This window comes from Macrobrachium rosenbergii, chromosome 27 (genome assembly GCF_040412425.1).
Source record: "Macrobrachium rosenbergii isolate ZJJX-2024 chromosome 27, ASM4041242v1, whole genome shotgun sequence".
Classification (NCBI taxonomy): Eukaryota; Metazoa; Arthropoda; class Malacostraca; order Decapoda; family Palaemonidae; genus Macrobrachium; species Macrobrachium rosenbergii.
Window position 1 is genome coordinate 28,139,509 of NC_089767.1, and position 16,218 is coordinate 28,155,726.

A 16,218-nucleotide genomic window follows, 5' to 3' on the forward strand; every position below is an offset into this window, starting at 1 on the left:
TAAAAAAGTAAACTTATTAAGCATGCAACGGCTACGTGACTGAGTTACCCCTCCTCTAAAAAACCCTAATCTCGTTTTCTTTACCACCAGCGCAATAGGAATCTATCCTTTCCAAAGCGATGTCTCTCTTTTCAGATCTTCTTCTCCTCCTCCCGTAGTTCTCAGTGACCTTCCTCCGACTCCTTAAACTGGTTCCCGACAGTCTTAATTTCAGCACGGCCATTAAAGCGTCAACTCCATCAACTTCTATCTCATTCTTCAGGAATTTTCCCATTAAAGAAGAGAAGTCCTTCAAGTGGCGTTTTATCCCAGTGGATCGGGCAATAAAATATCTGAAAACTCCTCAAGGCCTCCGTCCATCACGCTAACAAGCACTCAGACAGACAGACAAGCACACGGAAAACACACGCATAGAAATATACATATATGTATATATACAGTATGTATATATATATATATATATATATATATATATATATATATATATATATATATATATATATATATATATATATATATATATATATATATATATATATATATATATATATACACACACATATATATATATATATATATATTATATATATATATATATATATATATATATATATATATATACATATATATATATATATATATATATATATATATATATATATATATATATATATATATATATATGAATAGTTACACGCAATTTATTTTATACAAGTTAACATTAATGGGTAGAAAGCCCTTCAACTACATATCGAATTAAAAGAGAATTCCAGCTTCTTTTAAGTGATATGATGGTCCATTAGAGATATTATTAAATGTTTATATCATCTGAAAATATTCCTACGATCCTTTCTGAATAAATGTTTTTCCGATACTTGAAGAGCTATGCTTTAGTGATTACATATCGTTAACTTCAACAACTCCCTTCAAGCTTACAACTTGGTTATAAAGCTTTTACTGGTTCACTGTTTTACGGTACATTCCGACTTCCATTAAATTTACAGCCATTTTCATAAATAATGTATTAGTTTTCTTAAACAGAAGTAGGTCTTTGTAACTGGTTACCCTCCCAATAATATTTTTGAAGCCAAGTCCGTGTTTCCTGATTCCCGTAGGGGGGTAGCGCAACGTCCTTTCGGCCCATAGGTGCAACCCCTTTCATTTCTTTTACTGTACATCCGTTCATATTCTCTTTCTTCCATCTTCCTTCCTTTCCTCTCCTAACAATTGTTCCATAGTTCAACTGCTTTGAGGTTCTCCTGTTACACCTTTCAAACCCATTAACTCTCAATTTCCCTTGCAGCGCTGAATGACCTCATAGGTCCCAGCGCTTCGCCTTTAGCCTCGATTTAACATTCCATTCAGGGTTCCCTAACTAACTTGAAAATTCCCTGATCATTAAGAAATGCTTTCCGCATTACTTGCTATGCCATCAACCATGGTCAAATTAATATTTCAGGCTTAAATTCCCTGTTTCAGACATATCACCTGCCTGTAACGATTGAGTACCTTTTATTAAGTGCTGTGACAGATAAAGGCAGAAACGTCCGAATCTATTTCCTCTAAAACAGGCCGAAAGATAAACGTCAGAAAGCTCTTATAACGCTGATAGACTGTCTCGTTCTTTGACAGACAACCTACGTATTATGCAAACACGTTTAAAGGATTCCAGGAAAAAACTGTGGCTCAAGAGATGAAAGCCTTCGATCGTTCATCTTTTACTGATGGTAAAGCTAAGCCTTCTGTCACTTTTAAAGCTTCCAGTATTATAAGGCTGCGTCCGCACTACCGTAAATTAAATCATAAGCACGGGTCGACAGCCTATCGCATATATCATTATCATTATTATTATTATTCAGAAGATGAACCCTATTCGTATGGAACAAGCCTAGAGGGGTTATTGACTTGAAATTCAAGCTTCCAATGAATGTGGTGTTCGTTAGAAAGAAGTAACAGAAGGTAATGGAAATACAGAATGAAGAGATCATTTATTAAAAAAAAAAAATTAATTAATAAATATATATATATAGGAATATAATTAAACTATTGAAATACAAGGGATATATATTAGGGTAGTAATGCATTGCATCTTTGCTTGAACTTTAGAAGTTTCCATGCTTTCAGCCAATGGAAGAACAATTTTAATATATTTTATACTATCATCATATTTTTTTTTACAATTGCGTCAAGAACCCATAATAATAATAGTTATATTCATAATGATGATGATGATGAGGTACATGATAATGGTTAGGAAGAGGTGCATAGCAAATAAAAAACGCGATGCCCATTCCATTTGTAAACAAAAAAGTTAGCTCCCAGAAAATTCTCTGTGTAATCGTATAGCCTGGCTATGATACAATAGTCACATTAAGCAGAATATAATCATTAGTTATAGAAGAGGATTTCTATAAACAATAAACCGTTAAACTAGTAGAGATTCATATATTCTAACCAACAGCAAAATAATAAAAAAAAAAATCGCTTCAAAGTATTGACCGAACGTTCACGAAAATACATCTAAAGAAAAATGACTCGTGCAAATTCTCGCCAAGTCCCGTCCCATCTCTCTCTTTCTCTCTCTCTCTCTGTAAACCATTAAACTAGTGGATACTTATATTTTAAATAACAGCAAAATGATAAAAAAAAAAAATCGCTTCAAAGTATTGACCCAACGTTCACGAAAATACATCTGAAGAAAAATGACTCGTGGAAATTCTCGTCCTCCCCTCTCTCTCTCTCTCTCTCTCTCTCTCTCTCTCTCTCTCTCTCTCTCTCTCTCTCTCTCACCCCGCTTGCTCCATTTCGTGTCCGAAAACTTTTAACCTTTTGATTTAGAAATGTGAGCAAAAATACCCGAACATCAGGAGTGCTTGACCTGAAAAGACCCATTGAGAGAAAATCTGGCAGACGGGCTCACGTCAAGACGCTCAAGGTTCCTCAATGCCCACTCGTTTATTTTCCCCTCCACTGTTGTGTTAGGATGTTAATGAACGCACGCACACGCACACACACACACGCACACACACACAGAGAGAGAGAGAGAGAGAGAGAGAGAGAGAGAGAGAGAGAGAGAGAGAGAGAGGTTCCCGTCTGACCTTCAGCAAAATGAAACTTCAACAGAAATTAGGAAGACTGTGTTAGGACGTTAACGGACACACAAACAGAAGAGAGAGAGAGAGAGAGAGAGAGAGAGAGAGAGAGAGAGAGAGAGAGAGAGAGTTTCCCGTTTGATCTTCAGGAAACTGAAAATTGAACAAGAATTAATAAGTCATGTTAGCATGTTAATGAACAGACACCTACATACAGAGAGAGAGAGAGAGAGAGAGAGAGAGAGAGAGATTCCCGTCTGACCTTCAGCAAAGTGAAACATCAACAGAAATTAAGAAGACTGTGTTAGGACGTTAGAGAACAGAGGAGAGAGAGAGAGAGAGAGAGAGAGAGAGAGAGAGAGAGAGAGAGAGAGAGTTTCCCGTTTGACCTTCAGAAAACTGAAAACTGAACGAGAATTAATAAGAGTCATGTTAGCATGTTAATGAACAGACATCTACATACAGAGAGAGAGAGAGAGAGAGAGAGAGAGAGAGAGAGAGAGAGAGAGAGAGAGAGAGAGAGAGAGACTTCCAGCAAAGTGAAACCTTCAGAGAAATTGAGAAAACTGAACGAGAATTAATAAGAGTCATGTTAGCATGTTAATGAAGAGACACCTAGATAGAGAGAGAGAGAGAGAGAGAGAGAGAGAGAGAGAGAGAAATTCTGTAATGACCTTCAGCAAAGTGAAACTTCAACAAGAATTAAGAAGATTCATGTTAGGATGTTAATGAAAACACACCTACATGCAGAGAGAGAGAGAGAGAGAGAGAGAGAGAGAGAGAGAGAGAGAGAGAGAGAGAGAGAGATAATTCATACGACTCGTGTTAAGATGTTAATAAACAAGTGAGAGAGAGAGAGAGAGAGAGAGAGAGAGAGAGAGAGAGAGAGAGAGAGAGAGAATTCCTGCACGACCTTCAGCAAAGGAAACTTCAACAAGAACATCAATGTTAATGAAATTCACCTACATGCTAGTGTTTAAGATGTTAATAAACAAGTGAGAGAGAGAGAGAGAGAGAGAGAGAGAGAGAGAGAGAGAGAGAGAGAGAGAGAGAAAATTCCCGTACGACCTTCAGCAAAGTGAAACTTCAACAAGAATTAAGAAGATTCATGTCAGGATGTTAATGAAAAAACACCATGCAGAGAGAGAGAGAGAGAGAGAGAGAGAGAGAGAGAGAGAGAGAGAGAGAGAGAGAGCACATGACTCTGAGAAGATGAGAGAGAGAGAGAGAGAGAGAGAGAGAGAGAGAGAGAGAGAGAGAGAGAGAGAAATTCACATATGACCTTCAGCAAAGTGAAGCCTCAACAGAAATTAAGAACTCTCTCTCTCTCTCTCTCTCTCTCTCTCTCTCTCTCTCTCTCTCTCTCTCTCTCTCTCAAAGATCCTCTGAGACAGCTCCTTGGATTGCACTGTTAAAGCAGAACCTCCGAAAAAGGCTTTAACTCCGACGGCAGGCGACTCTCACCAGTTTCATTCGCAGTTCCGCAATGAAAAAGGAAACAGTTCTCCTAATATCTCTCTCTGCATTCTCTCCTGGTAGTTAAAAAGTACCTCTCCCGTTGAAGAACTGATAGACAGTTACTTACTGCAAAAGGGCGTTGCAAATAACATTACTGGGAGTTCCGCCTTCTGCAGGCAATTGAGAAGCCCTTCAGATTTCACTAATGTACCCGTGTTTGTTTTCTCTGCGTTTTGTCGATGTAGTAAAGAACGAAATAAAAGTTGTAAAAGTATTATATGGAAAAAAAAGTAATCAGTCCGTTGACATTAGTGAATTAAAAAGTAAACAAAGATAAAATTATTACAAACAGTACAATGAACACCACAATGACGCATTAAAAAGTATTCGTCAAACTCATCCCCTTATTATAAGAAATAATAATAATTCATTAAAAGTATTATATATATACGTCAAACTCATCCCCTTATTATAAGAAATAATAAAATATATATATATATATATATATATATGTATGTATATATACAGTATATGTATATATATATATATATATATATATATATATATATATATATATATATATATATATATATATATATATATATATATATATATGTATATATCAACTCCTGCATATAGAAAAGCAAATAACAACCTGGTAACAGAACTCAACCGTTACAGGTACTAATTTGAACTGAGCCGATTACATAATTATTCACTTCACAGACATTTCAGTAATCTTAAGAGGAACTGTTTCTATTTCAGAGCGGACAAAGAGACTAAACTTTACTGTCTTGTGTAATTTGAAGAACTTGAACTTTACGGAATTAAGCTATCTAGCAAAGTGACCTTTTGCTAGAATTTCAGTTAGACTGAATCTTTGCAAGTGACTTGACCTTTACTGTAATTGAAATTTAAAGGTTATCTTATTTTTCATCTAACCTAGAATCTTTTTAAAGAAATAAAGCTCAATATTCGTGTACCATTTTTCAAGACACAAAGTCTTGCCTCGTCAGGCTGAAACTCCCGGTAATACTCAACGCCATATTACAAAAAAAAAAAAAAAAAAAAAGGAAAAAAATCATATTGCTTTGCTCAGTAAGAATTATATATGTTTATTTTCTTGCTTTCATCAAAATGTATATTGAGTATCAACAATGTATATGTTGAGTATTCCATTCTCTACGGGGAATACAAGTAACTTTCTTTTTTTTTTATTTTCTTAGCATATTAATGAATAATGCTCTATTCAGCGATCTTTATATATCTGTAGACTTCAGAATATTTCCATTATTTCTTAATACCTGCTTCTTTGACTGTTTCTATACATTAATGTTCTCCACTAAAGTAATTTCTATATATCAGCATTTTCCTTTAGGTGTCAGTCTCCTCTACTCCAGGTTACTTCCACTTAATCCTATTCTTATAATCTGGATTGTTATATTCCAGGCAATGATAATATATGGCAAACTTATGATTTGCCCTGTTATATTCCAGGAAATTATAATATCGGGCAAACTTATGATTTCTCTGGTTATATTCAAGGCCATGGTTAGCATCTGGCAAATTTATTATTTGTCTGGATGTATTCAAGGCAATGATTAATATCTGGCAAATTTATGATTTGTCTGGTTATATTCAAGGCAATGATAATATCTGACAAACTTATGATTTGTCTGGTTATATTCAAGACGATGATTAGTATCTCGCAGATTTATGATTTGTCTGGTTACATTCAAGGCAATGATTAATATCTGGCAAATTTATGATTTGTCTGATTATATTCCAGGTAATGATAATATCTGGATATCCTGTCTGATTACATCTATCTTACGAAGCCACCCTCTAACAACCATTGGGTTTAAAAATAGCAGCCTTTAATTAAAAGCCCATTAATAAGATATTTTCTTAACGAGATCAGTCTTAACAAAGCTGTATATATACCTACTAAACCTTGTAAGACAGAAACACAACGTGAGGAATTCTAATGAAAAATCTACACAAATCCTGTACTGTATAAATATATATATATATATATATATATATATATATATATATATATATATATATATATATATATATATATATATATATATATATATATATATATATATATATATATATATATATATATATAAAATAATCCCCTCTTTTCCTAAAGAAGGGGATGGAGTTGAACTATAATTTATTTTATGCATACTATTCTATTCCTGATCACAAATATTTCATCTCATACCAAATTCAACCTTGTATCTTGAAAAATAAAGAAATTAGAGCAGGTTGAATTTCCAAAACTCTGATGGTTTATAACTCAAAAATTTGTCTGTGGCGAGAGGCCCTTTTAATGCTAAACGCCCTCAATCACCGTTAAAAAGTTAAATGGCATAAAAAGGCAAGACAATAAAGGGAATGAAAAAGTAGCGACAACGCAAATAAGACATCAGAGAGAACACTGGCGTAAAAAAAAAAAAAAAAAAAAAAACTTCCCCCCAACCAGTTCTCCAAATAGGGATGCGAGGCATAATATTGCTTGGTAAAGACTGCGGAGCCGAGAGCGAGGTTAGGAGTAATGCCTAAATTTCCCTAGGGGTCCCCAGGAACCGGCGTCAGGAAACAGAGTTGCTACAGCCTCTTACTCCCGAACAAAAACGGGATTCTGACTCGGAAGGACCGGAAATTCGGGAGGACCGGATGGCGAATTTCGAGTAGGACACTGTAGAGAGGAACGACAGCGGCAAAAGAATGGCGTATTATGAGCGTGTTATGTGCTTGCCAGGGGAAATGACGTTCCCCTAAATTTTGATGGTATACTAAGAAGTAACTGTTTTTCACGAAGTTCTTGTTCCAAAACACGTCAAATTCAACCCATTTGTCTGTGCATGTCTGTGCGTGCCCGGGTAAGAGGACCCCTCATCGTCGGTTACTTTCTTCGTAAAAGGCTAAATATAGGTCCCAACTTAGATCATAATTTCATTACGTTTCCGCTTATTGAAAACAAGAGGAAGATTCGAACATACATCTTCATAAATGAACTAGAGCCAGACATACAGTCAGACAGACAGACAGACAGACAGACAGAGCGACTAAATTAATTAGTTTTGATTCGTCATAACTCAGTACTTCTGTGACGTGCAGTGTGTTTATTCCAAAAACTACAGAACTGAGTTGTGACCACACGAACACTGCAGCAAGTTAGCCGTCAGGGCAATACTTATTTTGGTAAAGCTGAATATTATACACTGTTTAAACTGTCATTTATATAGAGGTATCTTAATAAACGTGATTCTATGAAGCATAGCTCATAGCACATTAGCAAGAAGAAATATAGCGTTAAACAAATACATCCACAAACCGAAAAAATATAAATGTGACTTGTAAACTAAAATGACGGATATAATCATAATAATTTAAAATGACCTTAAGAAGTGTAACTGAGCGAGAAGAATAAAGAGTTAAGATAGTGATGCCATTCAGCAGTTCATCTTTTTTTTTTTTTTAAACTTTATGGAAGCTTCAAATAAACTCCTGTTATACGAGATGCAGCACAAGGAATCAATGAAGCATATCACGACGACATTGCTCGGAGGTAGGCCTACTGCCTATTTATACATGGATCCAAGACTCACAGAGAGAGAGAGAGAGAGAGAGAGAGAGAGAGAGAGAGAGAGAGAGATTTGGGACTGGTCGGTTGGGTGTTACTTCAGATGTTCCCGAGAAGAGAGGATTTAACAAAATGTGACTTTTGTTTTTTTCCTTTTGCTCGAAATGTGTTGCGTGCAACAATGCTTCAGGTCTCTTAAGCTAAAGTTTCGAGCGATTACATATTTTGCACTTAAATCAACCGTTAAATACATCGTGACGTTTTCTTATTTGTAAATATATCTGTCTATCAATCATCTATCAATTGATGTATATATATATATATATATATATATATATATATATATATATATATATATATATATATATATATATATATATATATATATATATATATATATATATATATATATATATATATATATATATATATATATATATATATATACATTTATATATAAATATATATAATAAATGTGTATATATATATATATATATATATATATATATATATATATATATATATATATATATATATATATATATATATATATATATATACAAACACAAGATATGATATTAAGAAAATTACCACAAGCATGGCTCGGTTATTTTTTCATGAAAGAAATTCTTAACGATATCTCTGCTATACAATTCACAATAAGGTTAAAATAATAGAAAACACACAATATTAAAAGCTTAAAAGTTTAACAGATAAAAAAAAGAGCCCATTAAAAAAAAAAACTTATTTTGGCTTCATTTTGGAACGCAGACCTTTCCCAAACTACGCTATTGTTTCGCCCGGCAGCTGGGAAATAACAACGAAGAGTTATTGATATTTTCTGCTTACCTAGCGTTACATTTACGACCCACGTTGCACAACGTTGGTGGAATGTGTGGACCGCATGTTTGCAAATATCCAAAATAAATATGCAAAAAAAAAAGAATGCCAAATATACAAGTTTTGTTGGTTATTACAATGGATTCAAGCAAAATTTTACCACTAATGTTTGAAGACTAATATTATTATTATTATTATTATTATTATTATTATTATTATTATTATTATTATTATTATTATTATTGTTAAGCGGATCATCTACATTTACTTTCACAAATACATTGTGACACCGTTTACCTTTTCCACATTATGTCCATCCTATTCATAATAACTGTTCCTATTCCTTATCTTGATAGTACTAAGAAAAGGTAAAACCTTCACCATATGCAATCGCGATTAAAGGAAAAGGAACAGGTATAATGAATAAGACGAATTATTATTATTATTATTATTATTATTATTATTATTATTATTATTATTAAACATTCTCAGTTCATAAGAAATATGTAGAAGAGAAGAAAACTAGAGAAGTATAATAAAACACGGATAAAAACAGGTACCTAAAGATGACCAACCTGTAGATATATAAAAACAAGTAAAAGATGCGCCGAAGTTTCTTCGGCGCAATTGAGTTTTCTGTGCAGCCGCTATCATTCGGTGGTTTCGGTATAATGCTGTATGAGCCGCTGTCCACGAAACTTTAACCACGGGCTGGTGGTGGCCTATACTATATCGCTGCCAGAAGCACGATTATGGCTAAATTTAACCTTGAATAAAATAAAAACTACTGAGGCTAGAGGGCTGCAATTTGGTGTGTTTGACAATTGGAGGGTGAATGATCAAGATACCAGTTTGCTGCCCTCTAGCCTCAGTAGGTTTTAAGAACTGAGGGCGGACAGAAAAAGTGCGGACAGAATAAAGTGCGGACAGAGTAAAGTGCGGACGGACAAATAAAGACTGCACAATAGTTTTCTTTTACAGAAAACTAACAAGGTTTAGTAACTCGAAATTGAGAAAAGTCAGGGAAGTTAAGATAACTCGAGCAGGCCATTTTAAATTAACCTTTCATTCTCTTAAACTTGAAGCATCGGCCACTATAAAATTTAAAACACTATTCAAAACGAACTAAAAGTGCAGATCTAAATATCTTTTTTTTTTAATGTTCAAGATATCATGACAATAATTGAGGAAAAGTTTAAGATTAAGACGAAAGACTATTTCGTAGCTTTTCATCAGACCAGTAATTATTGAAAAAAAAAAATCACATCTGGAGAAAGTACATAGCGTCAAAATTTAAATTTCTTGAACGAGAAACTAGAATTAAAGTATCGGGATATGAGACGGACTGTCACACCATCAAAAGTACATTAGTTTCATATATCTTATGCCGATGGGTTAATTGTAGAACAATGTATGCTTTGAAATGTTTGATTTTGCATGTGCTAGTTAAAACTTCTCCTTTATTATTCCTCAATGCGGCATGCTTATCTACACTATCCTCTCTCTCTCTCTCTCTCTCTCTCTCTTTGTGTGTGTGTGTGTGTGTTTGTGTGTGTTGGCATCTTATGTTAAGAGATTTTGAACGAAATTGCACTTAAGAAATCCTTCCACTTTTAATCCTCTAAGAGAGCAAAACTGAACAAAAATAAATGCCTGGCGACGTACAATGCTTCATAAAAGGCTCACAGTGACAGTACCAGAATGTCTGCATCCTTGAATACCGGAATAGACGTTGAACGCCGGAAACAAGACGCCTTAGCAATTACGTCCAGTCATTCATAATCCTTGCAGAAAAAGGTTCAGGTAAAATATTTTCTTCTTTGCTGAAAGTACTAATTCAAATACTTTCCATTGAATCAAAATACAATGTGACCTAATGTGATTTCACCCGAATAACAAATGAACGCGAAAATATGTCGACTGAGATTAGCATCTATCTTAAAAAATTATGACTACCATGGTATTTCAGACCAACACATGATACTGGTAAAACGTATTTATCTAACTGACTTGAAATGACTTCAGTTCTTCTTTTAGATGACACAGCTGGGGAACATGATCCACTCCGAATTAATTACATATCAATCTAGATAATTTTTCCAATATAATCACGCCGATCAATCACGGCAAACATGATTATGAAAAAATACTCATAGTAGCATGAGTCTTGAAATGGAGAAACAAATCCACAGTTATGTGTGGGTACGAATATGTTAAAAAGTAAATCTCCACAGATTCCCAAAAGTTCTCTATATAGATTTATATTTCCTAATAAATATACTTTGTACCCATACATAACTGTGGATTTGTTTCTCCAAACCTGATTATGTCAAGCAAATTACCACGAAGTAATCAAGTTATCAAAATAATCTCAGAAGTCGCCTCTACAAATTTTGAGAACCGTCTAATTGCATGACTGTCATTCACTACAGTCATGCTATAAAGTAATTTTGAAAACGAAACAAAACAAAAAAATGCGGACTCACGCACACTCACTCACTCACATATAAAGGCGATTCCAGCTCATATCTCCTCTGCATTTGGCGTTTGCTGGAAAGCTATCGTCATAACTCATTGCAAAGCATGACATGTTTCCAGCCCACGTCATAAATCCTTAGGAACATAAATTCAGATGTACAAGGAGAGAGACAAATGTATGCAAATAAATGTGAGAAGTGTCGTAAATATATATATATATATATATATATATATATATATATATATATATATATATATATATATATATATATATATATATATATATATATATATATATACTGCATATATGAATATATGTCTTGGTTTTGGGGTGTCATAAATCTCGCAAAGAATCGGTTAACTTTCCAGTGGAGACATATTAGCAAAACAGTACATTTGCAGCAAATTTCAGCTGTCACAAGCTCAAATTTGGCTTATGATTAGTCGTGTCAATGTACAATTGTGTAGAATACTTAATTTCCCATTCCCAGTTGAAAGAAAACTTTGTGTTACATATTTTCAGAAAATATGGCACTTAACATTGAAAGGTACAGAGTGTGATGGAAGAATTTTTGGTTGGGAGATGGTACTGTTGAGCTCAGTTGCAGAATCTTGTATTCAGCAAATAGTTGATCATCTCAGCAGTTAATGTGATGAACACGCGATATTGGCCGAATCATATGACCAAGTTGCAATGCGCGTACAAGAGTTCGTTTGTTACAGAATCTCGATTTTGTGTCTAATTCTGCCCAAAAATTAGTTCGGTCGTTCATTAGCAGACCTAGAGCGAGATCGTGAAGACATTATCTTGAGTGTGGCGAGCTCTTAGAATTGGCAGAATAAGGTACAGTCCAGACTCTTCGTTTTTCTGTGTGAATTGTGGTTTATGGTCTTTTACCATATTTCAAGACATTTTTGAACTTATGTTTTTTTACCATATTTCAAGACATTTTTGATCTTGTGTGGGAAGTGGATGTAGCATTTTACCACTTCAATATTCTATTTTATTGTGTTCTATATTTTACCAGTATGCTATTTACTCATGCATTTTAGACTTTTCAATTATGTTTTTGCACTTGTATATTTTTGGGAGTATTATTTTGTGCTTAATTTTTTCGACAGATGTCATGGTTGTGGTTGTGGTGATGACTTTAGGGTACAACATGATGTTATCATTTGGTGTGATCATAGAGAAAGACAGACGCAAACCTTTGCAATGTCTAATATTTTATGTGGGAGACTTGAGACTAGACTTTACAAAGTCTATAATGGAATATGTGAAATTTTTGAATTTGCAGGCTATTAGCCATAATCAGATTTTTTGTTGGACTGAGACTAAATCTTGAGTTAGATGTTTTCTTACTTGACAATTTCATTTATGATGCATTTTAATCTTTGCTTTGTTTATTCATTGCTTGTTGGGTTGCTTTAAATAATAAATCTATTTTTGGTAGGAAAGATTGAGTTTTCCTTATACGACCCATTTCATTTCTTTAATGTGGAATGAGAGAGAGAGAGAGAGAGAGAAATCCATGCGAGAACGAAAGTGATCTTTGTGACGTTAGCGAGAGAGAGAGAGAGAGAGAGAGGGAAAGCTGAGAGAGAGAGGAAAAAAGGGCGGAACCCCCCCATCGCCTCCTGAAGATAGACCAATCGGTAGTTACGTAATGTTCCTACCCGGAATATTCTTATCTGTTTCCAAACAGTTGTAACACATATATAATGAATAAGAGGATGTTTCATGCATTAGATAAGACTTCCTTCTTATTTTTAACCAACGTAGTAATTATTTGACTAATTTATTTATTAATTTACTTATTTATTTATGTATTTTGTTTATTTATGTCACTCCCTTAAAAATAAAGACTGTAACAAGCAATAATTATCGCATTTTATCTAACCGTCATATTCTCTTCTACATGAAAAAAGACACGTTCACCTTACACTAGTTCAAGCATTAACCCTTTTGGATAAAAAATCTAACAAAAAAACTCCGTAACATGATTATACTCTTCCTATGAGCAACGGAATGGAAATCATTATAACATTTGGGCTAATGGCCAAGCACTAGAACCTATGAGGTCATTCAGGGCTGAAAGGGAAATTGAGAGTAGAAAGATTTAAAATGTGTAGCAAGAGGAAGACCTCGCAGTTGCACTAAGAAACAATTGTTAGGAGAGGGTGGAATGTAAAACAGAAGAAAGAGAATATGAATGGAGATAAAGTAAAAGGAACGGAAGGGGTTGCAGCTAGGGGCCTAAGGGACGCTGCACGAAACCCGTGAGAGGTGCTCTGACGTCACTACCCCGCTACGGGGTTGCCAGGAGGAAGATCTAGTTCCTTTAAATCTCCCCTTCAGACAATGCCAGAAAAAAAAAGGGAAAAAGGAAAACGATTCACCCTCATCAAAGAAGGGGCTTCCATTTACAGAGGAAAACTTTCTTTTTCCAAGTTTTCCGTCCAAGGGAGACAAAGGGAAGTTGACATACGTTGCCACTTAAAACTTTTGGAGGACTCTCTGAGTCTACTGGATTTTCTTAGGTATTTGTAACTGTGTTGGTTAGTTTGTGCGTGTTTTTGTGAGGTTAGTTTGTGCGTGTTTGTTTGAGGTTTTGTAGGTTCCTCTGTAGAAAGAAAGGAAGGGGAATCCGATTCTAATAGGAAATAATTTCCGAAAAAAAACTTTGAGAAACTTATATGAAATATGAAATGTGGACAGCGTATGGATTATATAATTTTTGTTTTAATGTTACCAATGATTTTCGAATATTAAAACAAAATTTTTATTCAAAACCATCCTACAATTATCTGTAATCAGCGCATGGATTATTTTTTTCAATATTGTAATTCATTTTCCGGTAATAAAAGAACATTTTATCCAAAGCACCCTACAATTATCTTGAAGAAGAACAATTTACCTCAAAATGTCCCAACCCTACGAAAAGCTTTCAAGTAGGAAATGTAAAGGGGAAACTGTGTATTCTCAAAGACCTTTTAACTTCTCGAGAATAAGAAGATTTTGTGGCTTAATAATGAGACATGTAACTTAAATGCGACACACACACATACACACACAGACACACACACATACACACACACAGACACACACACACACACACATATATAAATATATATATGTGTGTGTGTGTGCGTGTGTGTGTGTTTGTGTATTTATGTATTTTTATGTTTACATTTGACGCTGTGTTTTACATCACATCAACGTCTTTAATTTAATTTGCCACAAAGTGGTCTTACCTGTTCAAAATTTAATCCTCGAAAGCGGCTGAATACCTTCAGAGGTTTCCTTCCATGAGAAAGTAGTTATTACATCACTACAACACATTTAATTCACTTTGAAAATTTCAATATACATTTATGACCGTTCTTCTGCTTATCGTAGGCGTTCTATGCATGAAAAAGTACTATTTCCGAAATGCAATGATATAAATATTTACAGGAAGAGTGGCAAATATGCGTTTGTTTGTGTGCTTGTGTGCTGTGCTTTTGACGTTTTAGTTATGATTGAAGTTGGATATGCTGAGATGTTTTTTTTTATTTTTTCAAAGTTTTAGTAATTCCCTCTGTCTCATTATTAAACAGCAATCTGCAACAAACAGGATAAGAACGAGAGGCAGAACATACGTACATCTGTAAAGATATACGCAATTACAGGATACGTAACAATATGAAATTCCTAACGCAACATGATGCGTGAGCATGACGTATTTTCTGATCATTTTCTGCGCCCCCATCAATGGGTAAACGAAGGTGAAATGTCACAGGTCATCTAATGTCATTGTCAAGTACAAAAAACAAACACGAGTCTTATTCTATCATCTGCTAATTATTTCCCCTCCCAAGGTAATGTCCACGATGCGACATAAATCATGAAATCTCTGATTTTTCGTCTGGTTACTTTTTGTGTCCTCGTTAATAGCTATATTTAATTTTATATGACACTAGCGTGAGCTCACACCCACCCGAGATGATATGACATGTTGCTGGCATAACTAATTAAGGTCGTACTTAAAATGGCTGCTGGATTAGATTTTTATCATCGAGAATATTACTGAAGCTGGCAGCTTGGTGGATACAGGGCAATTAAAACGAAATCTAGAGCTTACTGAGGTCATGGAAATAAAAGACTGTTTTCAACATCAAACAGAAATGCTTTTGTTTTATTTTCTATCACCCAGGCAATATATATATACAATTTAGAGCTATATTCTATGCATACACACATACATATGTATATATATGTGTGTGTGTGTCTGTGTGTGCGTGTGTGTGTGTGTAGTCAAGAGCGTCCACTGTACGCCGTTGGCACCGGTGCCCTTCGGTATTATTTCAGAGGTAGAATGAATTTGGTATTAAACGACATTTGCAGCTTAATGTTTGTGTATATCAAGTATCACGGTGATGTAGTCCAAATTCATGCATATATATATATATATATATATATATATATATATATATATATATATATATATATATATATATATATATATATATAATATATATATATATATATTAATGTGTAAGTGTGTATGAAATATAACTTAAAAATGCGCTTTGTAGATGGAAATCTACTCAAAAAGCTATTAGACCCAGGAGGTTTTGTGTTAAAAGCCAAGGGTATTAGAAAACGACCTACAAAGGTTATAAAAGAGAAGGAATCTAAATGGCTGCTCAGTACCTAACGGACAAATGTTATCAGGTTCCAATTTCTTTTATAACTTTTGTGGTTAA